Source organism: Pipistrellus kuhlii, unplaced genomic scaffold, assembly GCF_014108245.1.
Source record: "Pipistrellus kuhlii isolate mPipKuh1 unplaced genomic scaffold, mPipKuh1.p scaffold_m20_p_8, whole genome shotgun sequence".
Taxonomy (NCBI): Eukaryota; Metazoa; Chordata; class Mammalia; order Chiroptera; family Vespertilionidae; genus Pipistrellus; species Pipistrellus kuhlii.
In genome coordinates, this window is record NW_023425584.1 from 26,856,450 (window position 1) to 26,870,883 (window position 14,434).

Here is a 14,434-nt window from a genome sequence, read left to right on the forward strand (position 1 = left end):
CTTGACTGGAATCAAACCTGGGACCCTTCAGTCCACAAGCTGAAACTCTATCCACTGAGCCAAACCAGCTAAGGCCATTGGTTGATTCTTGTATGTGTCCTATGTGGGGATCGAACCCCAACCTTGGAGTATTGGAGTAATGCTTTAGGTTAGGGACTAAGAATTTTTAAAATCTTAGCATCCCTGGGTGATCCTAATGTGCAGCCAGAGTTGAGAATCACTGATACCTACTCTAAGCTTGAGCCTGAAAACAAAGTAAAATATACTTAACACTCACTCATTAATTCACCTGCTCATACAATATTATTTTAACACTCAGTGACTAAAAGTAATAATAGCTCATAGTTATTAAGTTTTTGGTACATGCCAGGCTCTGTGCTAAGAACTACACATTTTATGCAAGCCTTTTACCAATCCTAAGGTAGTTACTATTGCATTCTTCATCCTGTAAATGCAAAAACAAGCTCGGGTCACACTGGAGTTTGTGGCAGTGCTGGAACCTAGATCTGCCAGAATTCAGGGCCAGGCTCTTCAGCACCCCCACTTAGCCTCTGAAATGTCAATGGCTTTCTGAAAATCTTCGTTGAAAAAGCCACATTTAAAATAGTTTCCCTGTCAAAACCATACCATGACTGAAGTAAATTTAAATGTCTGGTTTATGCTGTATAGACTTTGTCTTTTTGCACAGCTTTAAGCAGTTTGACAAGTGGGGTTAGTTGGGGGGGTTTGGCGTGGAGGGAGGAGTAGGATGGAGAGGGGCTTAGTTCCCTTCCAGGCCTCTTCTAATAGAGAATGCCATTGATTTTAACCAATGAGTTAAGTTTTAAATAAAAGAACCAAACTTAATCCACCCTGCATGGCTCAGTGGTTGAGCATTGACCTATGAACCAGAAGGTCACGCTTCAATTCTTGATCAGGGCACATGCCTGAGTTCAATCCCCAGCGTGGGGCGTGCAGGAGGCAGCTGATCAATGATTCTCTCTCATCATTGATGTTTCTATCTCTCTTTCCCTCGCCCTTCCTCTTTGAAATCAATTTAAAAAAAAAGAAGAAGAAGAAGAACGTAAGGCCCCTGACATTTATGAAAATGTGGAAGGGTTTCTTATTCATGTTATTCTTCTTCCCTACAGAAAATGAAATCAACATGTAGTTCTTTTTTTTTTTTTTTTCAATACAAGGCTTTTATTGTACATCTTTAGTTTTACAAACAAGTGTGACAAATCATTCGGCATCTCAGTATTTCTATAGCCAGACAACTTAGATCTTATTCATCAGCCTGCTGAACTGTTCCTTTTTCAGAAACATAGATAGCATCCAAAAATTTTCTGATATGCTTGTTTTTAACTGTTGTGGCTTGCTGAATCAAAGCAGCTCAATTTGATACAAGTTCAATGTCATTTCCTTCAAGAATCAACTCATCTTTCTGGGCTTGAGATACTGAACAAGCAATGCCTGACCTCATTCGAACTCTGCAGATGTATTTTTCGCCCAAGAAATTTCTAATTTCAACAAGAGAATCATTCTCCTGAATAACGACGTTGATGGGGAAGTGAGCGCACACAGACCTCATCTTGTAACGGAAGCCCAGTGTAACACCCTTGATCATGTTCTTTACATGACGGCAGATAGTGCGAACTGTGGCCAGTTCCTTTCTATTTCCCCACCATTTGTCAACCGGAGCCTCCTCTTTTTCTTTCTGAGGAGACTGAGCTCCACATGGATGTGGTTGAAGTCCCTCCGCAAGGTGCCTCTGGGGCCCTTCACAATAACCGTGCGCCCCTCAGAGCGATGTCCATATTTTCTGGGATGTCTACAGTCTGATTGCTGAGAATGGTCTTCAGTAATCAGAGGAAGCGGCAAAGAGGAAGCGTCTCAACACGTAGTTCTTAAAACCAATCAGCAGTAGGTGTTCATAATTCTTTTCTTTCTCATATGATCAAAGATATGTACACAAAAACAAACACTTCCCGCCCCTTTCATGCTCATATTTTTGTTGATAACAGTGGAGAAAGAGAACCATTGGAAAAAAGTTCTTCTGTCTGCCTGTGAGTCTGGCAAAAGGAAAAAAGTTAGATTGTGTCAACCAAGCAATATTATATCTAAAAAGAAATATTTTTAAAAGGGAGGAGGCTGGAGGAACGGGATTGTGCTTTATTCTTCTCTTTAAAGTATCAGTTGGCTTTATTATGGAAACCTGATTCTTTGTATTCACCATTCTAAAAATTCCTTTTTTGTCTGGCATTTTTAGATTTTTTTTAGGCATATAGTAAGTGCTATCAAAATAATAATTGTTACATTGTAATATAAACTTAATTTAATACCATTTAAATCTCAGATGTATTGGTAAATGAATGATTTGTCTTCATTGATTGCTTCTGTTGCATAACAATTTTTCTAAATTCCAAAAAACTTTTGAGAAAAAGACAACCTGTTGGAACACAGCAGAGAGATACACCATTCAGGAATTTTTACATGGCCCTTACATCCCCATATGGACATTCTGAAGACAGAAGAAAAGTGGAAGCTGGGGCCATCTTTGTTTTTGGTTTACCCAGGGTGAATTTGATTCTGGGTTGACTGGAGTCAGAGCTGAATAGGCCCTGGGACTCCTGGACTCCAGAAGCTCACAGTGGAATCTGGCACAATATTCTGTCCTGGCTCCCTTCATCGGTTCTGACCAGTCCTGCTTCTTAATTTATTTAATCACAATAAATCATTCTTCTGTCTGCCTGTGAGTCTGGCAAGACCAGCCCATCCATCACAGAAGGCTATTGTCATATTCATTTGTTCATCCATTTATTTGCTCATTCAACAAATATTTTTGGAGCACCTACTATGTGACATTCATTGTATTAGACTCTAGCAATAAAATAGTGGGCAGCCCTCATGAAATTTACATTCTAGAGAGAAAGAGGAAATAGTAAGAAAAAATTAAGTGAACAATATGATTTCAGATAGGCATAAGTGCTAAGAGTGAAAGGAAGGAGGCATGATCATTTAGGTAGAGGGGTAAGGAAAGACTTCACTGAAAAGGTGATGTTTGAGCTGAGACTTAAATGACTAAAATGAGCTCTGTGATGGGGCAGAATATCCCAGAGTAGGAAATAGCAAGTGAAAAGGCCCTAGGATGATAGGAATAAGCCTGGTATATTCAAAGAACAGAAAAAAGGCCAGTGTGCTGAGAGGCAGTATAGAGGAAAAGAGTAGTACTTGATGAGGTCAGAAAAGTAGGTAGGAAGTATGGAGTTTGGGATATCCTTTAAGAGAAATTGAAAAGCCCTGGGGGATTAATCAGTAGAGTTAACATGATCTTATTTGCATTTTTTAAATTGCTGCAGTAGGAATGAAGTATAAGGGAACGTGAGTGCTTGCCATTCATTCATTCATTTATTTATCTATTCAAAAATATTATTTGAGTGCCTAATTGCCAGGCAGTGTGCCAAGCACTGGGAAATCATGATGGGCAAAACATCATTCTTCCCCTCAAGGAGCTTACAAGACAGCTGGAGAGAGACAGAAGTATGTCGGCTCTTATAAAATAATGAACTAAGTGCTATGCTGGAAGTAATCTCCATGTGTTGTGGGAGGAATTCATTCATTCATTCATTTAGTAAATATTTATGTGCCAAGCTCTTGGGATGCAGTGGTGAGCTAAACAGACAAGGCGCATATCCCCATGGTGTTTACAGATTAGTGGAGGAGACAGGCATTAATTAAATACTATCCCAGACCTATCATTATCCTTTGTGATATGAGCTATGAATGGAAAATAATGTGAGAATGTGTAAGAGGGGAGCCTGATATAGTCTGGGAGGACTCAGGAGACCTGAAGGATGAGCTACAGGTAAGTAGTTTGTTTTGTTTTTTTAAAGGATAGGAAGTTTTTTAGTTATTCCTCAATAAATCTCCGATAGATATAGATAGATAGATAGATAGATAGATAGATAGATAGATAGATAGAGAGAGAGAGAGATATAGACAGACAAACAGACAGACAGACAGACAGACAGGAGGGGAATAGTGGTATGAGCCTACTGAGCCCCAGCCCTAGCTCTGTGGGTCAGAAAAGACTTTCTGACATCTAAGCTGAAGCCTGAAAGACAAGTAGGGGGGAAAAGAAAAAGAAAAAGAAAAAAGAAAGAAAGACAAGTAGAAGTTAGCTGGGTGTAGGGAGGGGAAGGGAAGGCATTCCAGAACAAGGGAACAGTTTGTGCAAAGGCATGGAGGCAACAGAACACAGTGAATTCTGGGGGAAAGCATGGTGTTCATTACAGTTGGCACAAGGAGATGAGAAAGAATGGAGGAGTGATTAGGAATAGAATCATGCCAGGCTAAAAAATTGTTTTAAACTTCATTCTGGGGACAGCAAGGAACTGCTAAACAATGTCAAACAGGAGCATAACCAGGCAAGATGGAATATTAGAAACTTCTCTGGATACAGAGAGGAAACTGAACTGAGGCCCCACAAAAGGTCACACTTTAACAGAGAAGATCCTATGGAAAATGGGCTTTATGCCCTCAGATAAATCTTTTTTAAGATTTTCTGGGTTGAGCAACAGCCAGTTTAGCAAAAGACATTGGTTACCCTTTTACTGCCTCCTCACCGCCCACATCCCAGCCCAGGATGGCAGGAGTCATGAATTTGAAAAACAATGTTTGTTGATTGACTAGATAGAAAAATATGGTTCAGAGAAAGATAGACTAGGAAGCTATGGCATTTTAATGGAAATGGTAGGAGGGGTTGTCATAAATCTAGAACTACAGAGAGGCAGCTCCTTCAATATGGGCCAAACCAGGAAAATAACACCCTATTGAATTCTGATAACTAAGAAGAAAAGTAGGTGGGTATGGCCAAGAAAACCTTGTATCTCACCATCCATGTACTTCCAAGTGGGCAATAACTGTTAATTCATGGGGGAGAAGTACAGGCTCTCCCTATCACCTCTGGCAGGATCAGTCAAGGAGGCCTGGGAGAAATGCTAGCTAAAGTTTGTACAGTCCTTCCCACTCACCAGGAATGTCCTCAAACTGTCTCACTACGGTCTTGGGGGAAGAAAAGTATCGATAGGTTTCATCCAACGAGTGAGGATCACAGAAGTCCAGCAGCCTGCCCAAGGAGACACCACTAGGAGTGAATTGCTCTATAGCTTTGCCTTTATTCTACTATTTGGGAGACCTTAGCATGTTCATCCAAGCTTTACTTACTAATCTACTAGAAATATAAATCATTATTGTCTAAAATACGGAACAGCAGAATGTGTAATTAGATGCTTTCAATAAAGTCCCTTTGGAAAACACTGATGATGAAGATGACGGCATTTTTTACAGTGATGATAATGAAGATGCTATCCTTGAAGACAGGGGTTGGGAGGGAACCCTTATCTTACAATGAAGCCAGAGTCAGCACCACAGGTAAAGGGCTGATTAGAATGCAGCATTGCCTAGCGGTTGACCCGGACTCTCCCCATTGGACCTCCTGTGACTTCTTACTAACTATGTGGTCTCACCAAGCCTCAGTTTCCCCATCTATGTAAACGGAGAGATTATTGCCTTAGGGTTGTTGGGAAGCTCTTCTGAAGTAGTCTCTGTGAAGCATTATCATGCTGCTTACATGAAAAAATATGCTTCATGACGATACTAGCAAACTCTTATAAACAGTATACTTTATGACAGATAATGTTCTAAGTACTTTACAATGCATTTATGTGACGCCCTATAAGATAGCTACCAACATCAACACCCCTGATTCTAGGTAAAGAAACTAAGGCCCAGGGAAGTTGAATCATTTTTTCATAGTCTCAGAGTCAGAAAGTGTTATAGGTGGGAGCTGAAACACAGTAGATTGAGGCACTGCATGGTGAAGGCAGCAATGCAGATGCATTGCTCACATTTCCCTTTGAGATAACTGTGACAGCAAACTGAGTTCACTGACCTGGGGTTTCATCACAGCATCCATACCAAGGCCATGCTTCCTCTTGGCTTCTCTCAGCTCATAATTAAGCACAACAGGGATACCAGAGTTGGGACTCCTCTGATGGGCAAATGTTCTGTGTGTGTGATAAAATATACTAGTACATAACATAAAGTTTGCCATTTTAACCGTTTATAACTGTACAGTTCAGTGGCAGTAAGTACTTTCACATTGTTGTGTAGTTATCACTACCATTCTTCAGAACATTTTCATTCAGAACAGTTTCATTCCAATCTGAAACTCCATATCCATTAAATATTAACTTCCAATTCCCCCCTCCCCGAATCTCCTGACAATCACTATTCTACTTTCTATCTCTATGAATTTGATTACTCTAGGTGGAATCACACAATGTTTTTCCTTTTGTGGCCAGCTTATTTTGAATAGCATAATGCTTTTAAGTTTCAGAGATCTTGTAACATGTCAGAATTCCCTTCCTTTTAAGGCTGAATAATATTTCATAATACATGTTTACCACATTTTGTTAATCCTTTCATCAGAGGGGCAGCCTTTGCTCAGGGGCTCCCAATCCGCCTGCCTGAGACTTTTTCAGAACTGTACTAAGTCTGAAGCTCTTCTTACCCTACCCTCCCTCATTGCTCATCTCCTTTTCTAGATTGTTAAATCTGCATCTTAGTCAAAGACTCTTAATATCTTCCCTAGCTCCCTTTTCCTTTTTCCTTCACAGATGCTTCCCCATTAATCTTCTGCATGCCTAATCTCGTCTTGGTGTCTGTTTCTCAGTGGACCATCCTGTCACAACAGCATAATATCTTTTATATTTATCTTTACTGTTGAAAGTATACCAGATGCCCCTCCCCACCAATGACTCCCTCCATCCTTCTCCATCCCCTCCCAGGACCTTCCCCACATTATTGTCTGTCCATGGGCTATGCATATATACATATAAATTCATTGGTTACCCTCTTCCTGCTCCCCTCCCCCTGCCCTCTGAAATATGTCTGTCTGTTCCATGCTGCAGTGCCTCTGAATCTTTTTTGTTCATCAGTTTATTGTGTTCATTAGATTTCACATATAAGTGAGATCATGTGACACTTGTTTTTCTCTGACAACAATCTAATATTAATAAACATTATTTATCACTGTTATTATTTTTTGGGAAGGGGAAAAAACATCTAAAGCAAATTTGTAAAAAGAACTTAAGGCAGTTATATAATTGTGCGTGATATATACTTCCTTTTTTTTTTTTGAGCATTCTTCATGGGACCATTTTATTATACTTCCTTTTTAAAATATATATATTTTATTGATTTTTTTTTTTTTTTTTTTTTTTTTTACAGAGAGGAAGGAAGAGGGACAGAGAGCTAGAAACATCGATGAGAGAGAAACATTGATCAGCTGCCTCCTGCACATCCCCCACTGGGGATGTGCCCACAACCAAGGTACATGCCCTTGATTGGAATCGAAACAGGTACCCTTCAGTCTGCAGGCCAATGCTCTAGCAACCTAGCCAAACCGGCCAGGACCTATATACTTCTTTTGTTATAGATATCTCATAGAAAAGTTAGGAAATACACAGAAGTAAAAAGAAGTTAAATCACATATATTCTACTACCCCAGATTGTTTTTAACCATTACTATCATTACTGTTTCATTTTGGGGTAGATCACTCTAGATATTTATCTCTACATATGCAATATTAGTTTCTTTTAAGGAAACTGGTTTCTCCAGAATGAACTGGTTGCACATGACTCTACGGACCTTGGATTCTAAAAATTAGTTTATAAATGCATTCATTCATCCATTCATTTAACACATAATTATCAAACAGCTACCAAGCATCAGGCCCTGCACTAGACCTAAGGAATATAAGACACAGCTCCTGCCTGCAGAAAGCATGCAGTCCACTGGAACCATGGACACATATCTCGGCAGTTATACTATACTACTGTGTGGACTCAGAGCAGGGCCATCCAGCCCAGCTTGATATCTTGGAGTTAACCAGGCAAAAGAGAGAAAATTTTAAGAGGCCTTGTGAAACTAGAACCTAGGCAAAGGAAGCTATGTATAATAGGTTTGGTTGTCTAAGGAGCAGCTGATTCTGCCCATAAGTGCCAAAAATGGTGTGTGTGTGTGTGTGTGTGTGTGTGTGTGTGTGTGTGTACAGCTCAGACTGAGCAAGGGATAAGATCTTAACCAGTCAAAATGTTGAGAAGAGGCTCTCAATGGAGAAAACAGATACCCAGGAACCCACCAGAGGAGAGAAACTAACTAATCCCCAACCTTAAACTGGAATTCTAGATAAGCCTTCAGCTCACTGAAGGTATGGATGGGGGCTTCTCCACCTCTGTGAAGACCATAGGCCCAAGACAATACCAAGTATAAAAATAACTTGGTTGTAATTGGTATCCATAGCATCATTGTTTCTCAGCCTAAAGAGGCCAGAGGAAGACACTCTGGACAATGCTGGCATCATCATAAGTCTTTTAGAAGTGCACTTGGTTCAACATGAAGTATGAAGTATAGTATAGAAATGATAAAGAAAAAATGTGAAAATCTAGCCTTTCTGAATTATTTATCAATAGCAGCAGCAGCACTGCCCATTACAGAATTTCCAAGAGAGGTTGTAGATCAGCAGAAAGTAAGTATTGTTTCAAATACTTTTCTGATGTTAACTTTTTTCTGATTGGCAGCAGTCAACATCATATTTTCTGCATTCTGTAATTCTTGTTGGCCAAGTTCCATTTTGACATATGGGTATAAATAACATTCTTCAATGAAATAATAGCAAAAGGGCTCAAAGTGTGCTGACAGGAACCATCACCTCATTAAATGTGAATGTCTCTACAATGTAACAGGGTTTTTTTGTTTTGCTTTTTTTTAAAAGCAGTAGACAATCATGGTGTGGTATTTATAGGTACATGGGTGAGGTGGTGTCACCACATCCCTCTGAATGGTAAAGACAGCTCCTCAATTTGCTCAGGCTGGGAGGGGAGGGGCTTGGATGACCTGGCAGTGCTGCCTCAGTGTTAACCTTCCTTGAGAGTCAGGAAGCCCTCTCCCACTCCCACCTCCAAATTCTATGCTTGGTGAAGCATCTGCCAGCAAGTGGCAGAGGGAGTCAAAGCCCATCTCTGTGGTCAGTGAGGCCTAGGTACTGAAAGGGACAGGCACATACCCTGTCCTGGCAGCTGGACCCAATAAGATACCTAGGCAACCACAAACGCCAGTTTGGCCAGGGGTCTGCGTGTCCTGCCCTTGAAAGAAATGTCACTCCCGCCTGTCTCAGAAACATGCCTGTGTGGGAGTTGTCGTTCGGTGGGTAAACACCCACTGGCCTTCTCAGCCAATTTGACAGTGAGGGTAAAAATAACACCAGCCGCATCATTTTCCAAAATTAAGGGCGATGCTATAGCAAATGTATGCAGATGTATACAGACACAGATGGGAACAAGTGTATTTAATTGTAAATGAGTCAGAACGGAGAGAATGAGATTTCCCTTATATTTGGGTTCCAAAAATCACAGAGAAAATGTGCCTGAGGCAGAAACAACCCAAAAAATAAATAAATAACAAATCACACACACACACACACACACACACACACACACACACACATACACGGGGGTAGATTGTTGAGTCGGGAGCCACATGAGAGGGAACCTTTGGTATCTTGAAAGCTAGGGTAACTTTAGTCTCCTCTGGGGGTTATGTAAGTGCTCTGGCTCTCAGAGGCCCTAAGGTGATCAAAGTGCTAATGGGATGGACATAGACACAGACAGCAGGACTCACCGCGCCTCGGCCTCATCTGGCTCATTGATGCCCGAAAAAGGGGGGAAAGCAAGGGAAGGCTCTCATGGACTGTCCCCCAGGGAGGGAGCAAACGGCCAGCTTTTGTGATCTCAGAGAACTGAACTGAGGCAGGGAAAAGGAAAGGGAGGAAAAGCATATCTACCTAGCTCCCTGCGGCCAGAGAGAGAAGAAGAATGACAGAATAATACTTCTTGCTTGGAAAGCACCATTTCTCTGCTTTAAGGAAGGCACCTACTAGAGTGCTGGGCTCTTGGTAGATGTTCAGAGAAAAGAAGGAAAGGAAAGAGAATGGATGAAAGGAGAAAAAATATGTCATCCTGCAAGTCCCTCCCATATTTGTGAACTGAAAGGAAGAACAATGGAAGCAAAAAGGCAGATTACCCAAGTAAAAGGGACCTGCTTCAAAAGATAAGTGTGCCTCCCTCAAGATTCAGGGAGATAGGGGGAAGGGGTTAGGAAAGCACTGGCCAGGGTCTCCATGTTCTGCCAGGCCTCCTATGCCTCTAAGCTCAACCCCTCCACAGGCAGCAGTCTGGAATTTATATCTACCCTCATGCCTGAACAATTGTAATTTGTTCCTCAAAGAACAGAGAACATTGGTTTCATCAGAACAGAGGACTATCCCCAGGGACAGCATCCTGACACACAAGCAGAAAGCTTTGTGGATCAGAGCTTAGCACCTCCGAGGCATCTAAGAAATGCCTGTGAGTAGATGAATGTATGAATGAATGCATGCATAAGTGCATGAACACAACAAAGACTCTTTCCCCACCCAAACACTGTCTCACTCTGGTTGGAGCCTTTTACCTCTCCCTCACCAGGCTTGTTTCCCCTGTGTACTGATGATTTGCTGCCTCCCCGCCTTGAGAAGCAGCAAATCCAGCCTTTTTCCTGGAGTCCAGCTCACCTGGCAGGAGGACTTGGGAAAAGGGCAAAGAGAACTTTCATCCCAGCCACCCTGCATTCTTTGTTCATCACATTTTCAGTCCTTGCCTTATCTCCTCGGAAAATACAGAGATGCTAGATTGGCCTTGTTGACATTTGACCCAAGCTTCCTGCCCCCACTCCCCAGCTCACTCTCATCCCTGCCTGGGATGTCAACCTTAAAGAAAGCCCATACTGTGTGCCTGGTGGTATGCAGCTCAGCTCAGGGAGGGATCCTTGTGCTCAGAGTACCACACACCCAGGAGAGCATATGCCTCAGTTTTGCAAGTCATGAGCCACCCAACCTGCTAGATGCCAGTGAATACAAAAACAAAGAGGAAAATGAAGACACCTCACACGGCCCAGCTGTGAGCAGCCCAGCATCAGCACTGCAGTTCCAGTCTGCCACATGCGAGCCTGGTGGAAGAGTTTATTTCAAATGCAGTCAAAGAACCTGCTACAAGCTGAGGCCCATGGCTGCTTTTCAGATACTGGAAATACTGGACAAGCCTTCAGCTCACTGAAGGTATGAAGCCTTCACCCCTTATTACAATACTGGCTCCTGAAAAAAAGCTCAGTGCCCACCCTGTGCCAATTTTCTGTAACCTACCTTGGGGCCTTTGCTTTCTAGCTCCTCCATCTTCCTTCTTCTTGTTTTTCTTCTCTTTCTCTTCTTCCCTCTTTCTCAGCTGTTCTATTTGCTCAGCACTTTAGGCAGCTCTTTCAGATACATCAGATATAAAAAAGATGAGTTCAAGGACATATAGGACAGAGCAACGACTGTGGCATATACCAAACTAGGCAATTAGAAGATAGGTTATAAAAAGATGGAAAAAGGAGACAGAGACTCTGCTAACATAATAACCACCAGAATTATGCCATAAGAGGGAAAGGACCTTGTAGATGCTTCATCACAGTGCTGGGCTTTGAGAAAGCAGCCCCTATGTTTCATTTCCAATAAGCAAGCCCTAAGACTGACATCTAAAAAAAAAAAAAAAAAAAGACTGACATCTATGCTTGTGTTTTTGTGAGATGTCTGTCTTGATTTTGATTCCCCAAAAACAGAAGTTCCAAGGGAAATAGTTTATTTGGGAGGTGACTCCAGTAAATACTGGTAGGGGAGTACGGAAGTGAGACAAAGAGGGGAAGGAAGCCACAAAAGGGTGGCCTATACGGTGTAACTATGTGGACAACTGGAGCTCAGATTTGCTGGAACCCTGGAAGACAATATAGAAGGTGCCTCATGGGTGAGGAGGCTGGGCTACACATACACTCTGTCATTGGCTAGAGCTGCTTCCAGAGCTGAGTCATTAACTCCCTGGCACTTCCTATTTTCCCTGTACATAGGCCAAGGAGTTCCTGTGCCCCAAACAAAGCCCTCGGGTGCAGAAACGGTCTCTGGCATGTAGGGGTGAGCACTAAGAGGATTTGAGCAGGAGAACAGCAACATCTGCTGCAAACTGCCAGAGTCCTACAATCAACTTGAGCCAATTTGAGTGGGTTTCTGTTCCTTGAAACTTAACAACCTCCTCATTAAGATACCGCCCCGCCCCCTTTCCCACATCACGCCTAGTAGTTAGGCAAAACAGTGCAACGCTCCCTCACTCCTCCTTTCTCTTGTCCCTGTGGCCTTCAATAGTGCCTCTTCTCCACCTCAAAATGTCTCTGAATCTTCACCCATTCTTTCTTCCTTTGCTCTGGGCTTGGAATATTTTCCTTCCACCTGACCTTTTGTACATACACACACACATACCCTGCTTCCTCCAAGACTGTTCTGTTATCATCTACCTTCCTTGAATGAGGAGGGAGTGTTCCAGGCAGCTGAAGCATCAAGAGCCTGCACATAAACTGGGCTAAAAGTGCCCTGACCAATGGCTTCTGTTCACCCACAGTACAAAGTCCACATTCCTGAGCCTGGAAGTCAGATGTCTTTTCCTGTTACATAACAAATATTTATCAAGGGCTTTACTATATACCAGCCATAGACCAGGCACCAGGAAGAGCAGTGAATAAGACACACAGTTACACAGCCCCAGTCCTAATAGAGCTTATAGCACATTAGGGCTGAAGATCATAGGAAGTTTGCCCTTCTCTGAACCAAAAAGCTTTCAGGGGAGGAGCCCAGAACCACCTGTCCTCCTGATTTCTGTGCCCCTTGATCTGTATTTAGACTCTAATAATCTCAGCCTCCTGGTATTCACACCTGGTATAGTTCCTTCCCACACTATGCCAGAGTCAGTCTACATGACCAATAGAATACACCAGAATTAATGATATATCACTGATATTAGGTTACAAAATGCATTGAAGTTTCTCTCTCTCTCTCTCTCTCTCTCTCTCTCTCTCTCTCTCTCTCTCTCTCTCTCTCCCCCCCCCCCTCTGAGGTTTAGTTGCCATATCAGAAGCATCTCTGTGGAGAAACTGAGACTTCCAGTAAAAATCCACATCAGTGACATCTTAGAAGTAGATCCTCCAGCCCATCAGGTCTTCAGATGACTACAGACCCAGTTGATGCAACCTTTGAGAGACCTTGAGCCAGAACCACCTTGCTAAGCTGCTCCCTGACTTCTGACCCTCAGACTGTGTGAGATAATGTTTATTTTTAAGCCATTATACTCTGGGGTAATTTGTTACAGCAACAAATAACTAATATACTACCTTTCACCTTATCACCTCGTTGATATCCAGGGCCTTTCTGCTTGTCCCATATGGTTCTCATTGTCCACCTGCTCACCAGCATCTCTTGGTGATGTGAACGGAAAGTATTATGACATGATTCCAAAGATGCTTTCAAAGCTTTAAAGTTAGCTAAAAACCCTGCACACTCTTCTTTCCTTTAGCAATTTTCCCCTTAATTTATGTTTCCTTGTACAAGTCAAGGGGGTGGAGGGGAGAAGCTATAAGTTCCTGATTTATTTACACTCAGTTCTTCCCTGTGGCCTTGTGAAAGTGATTTGGTGTGAGAGAGGTCTCTCTCTGAGCCCCTTAGAGCTTCTACTTTCTCTGAGAACAAAAGTAGTGAACGTGCCAAAAGCAAATGGAACATGGACTTCAAAAAATAGGAGCTGAGTTTTAAATCTGGAATTTGTGTTCTCTGAGTGGGCTCCAAGGCTGAAAGCTTTCTTGCCTTCCTCTGATTCAGACTCTCTGCCTCATTGGACTGCTCTTTCCATCAGAGATATGCAAACACTCCTGTGGGTGGTTTCCTTGAAGGGCATAAAGAGAGGACACACTTAAATACAAAATTACATTAGAGCTTTAAGTACAGGCTTAGATGTTCATAGGACAGAATCATAGGGCTAGCTTCTCAATTTTAGACTTGGTTTTCCATTTTTGCTTTAATTTTCTATCCTGAGAAATAACTCTGAAAATTCCTAAGGAATATTAAACCACCTTTCTACCCTAGGTCATCACCCTAAGATTTGGCATTGAGGGATGATTTTCCCAGGTTTTGTGATGGTCTAGACATAAGACAGAAGCAGTTTTAGTTATTCTGGCAACACTGGTTTTGTTCCTCTCCTCTGCAGTGCAAATTATTCTGAAAGGAGATGGAGGATATAGAAACTTTATTGAGTCCATACTATGTACAAGATTGTTATTTCTTTTCTCACATGAACCAAGTGAGGGAAGATCTGGTGATAGTTTTAGAACATGGTGGCTTCAAATTATTTAATCTTCCTCTCATTGAGAGGAGGGGTCTATTCTGTGGCCTCTCCCATTGACTCTGAGCAGGCTTGTGACTTCTTTGACTATAGAGTATGGTGG

General features: G+C 42.0%; 1 pseudogene; it reads right to left on the bottom strand.

Annotated features, from left to right (window-relative positions):
* Window positions 1-1,153: 1,153 nt before the first annotated feature.
* LOC118711258 lies at window positions 1,154-13,388 on the bottom strand (annotated as a pseudogene).
* Window positions 13,389-14,434: the final 1,046 nt, after the last annotated feature.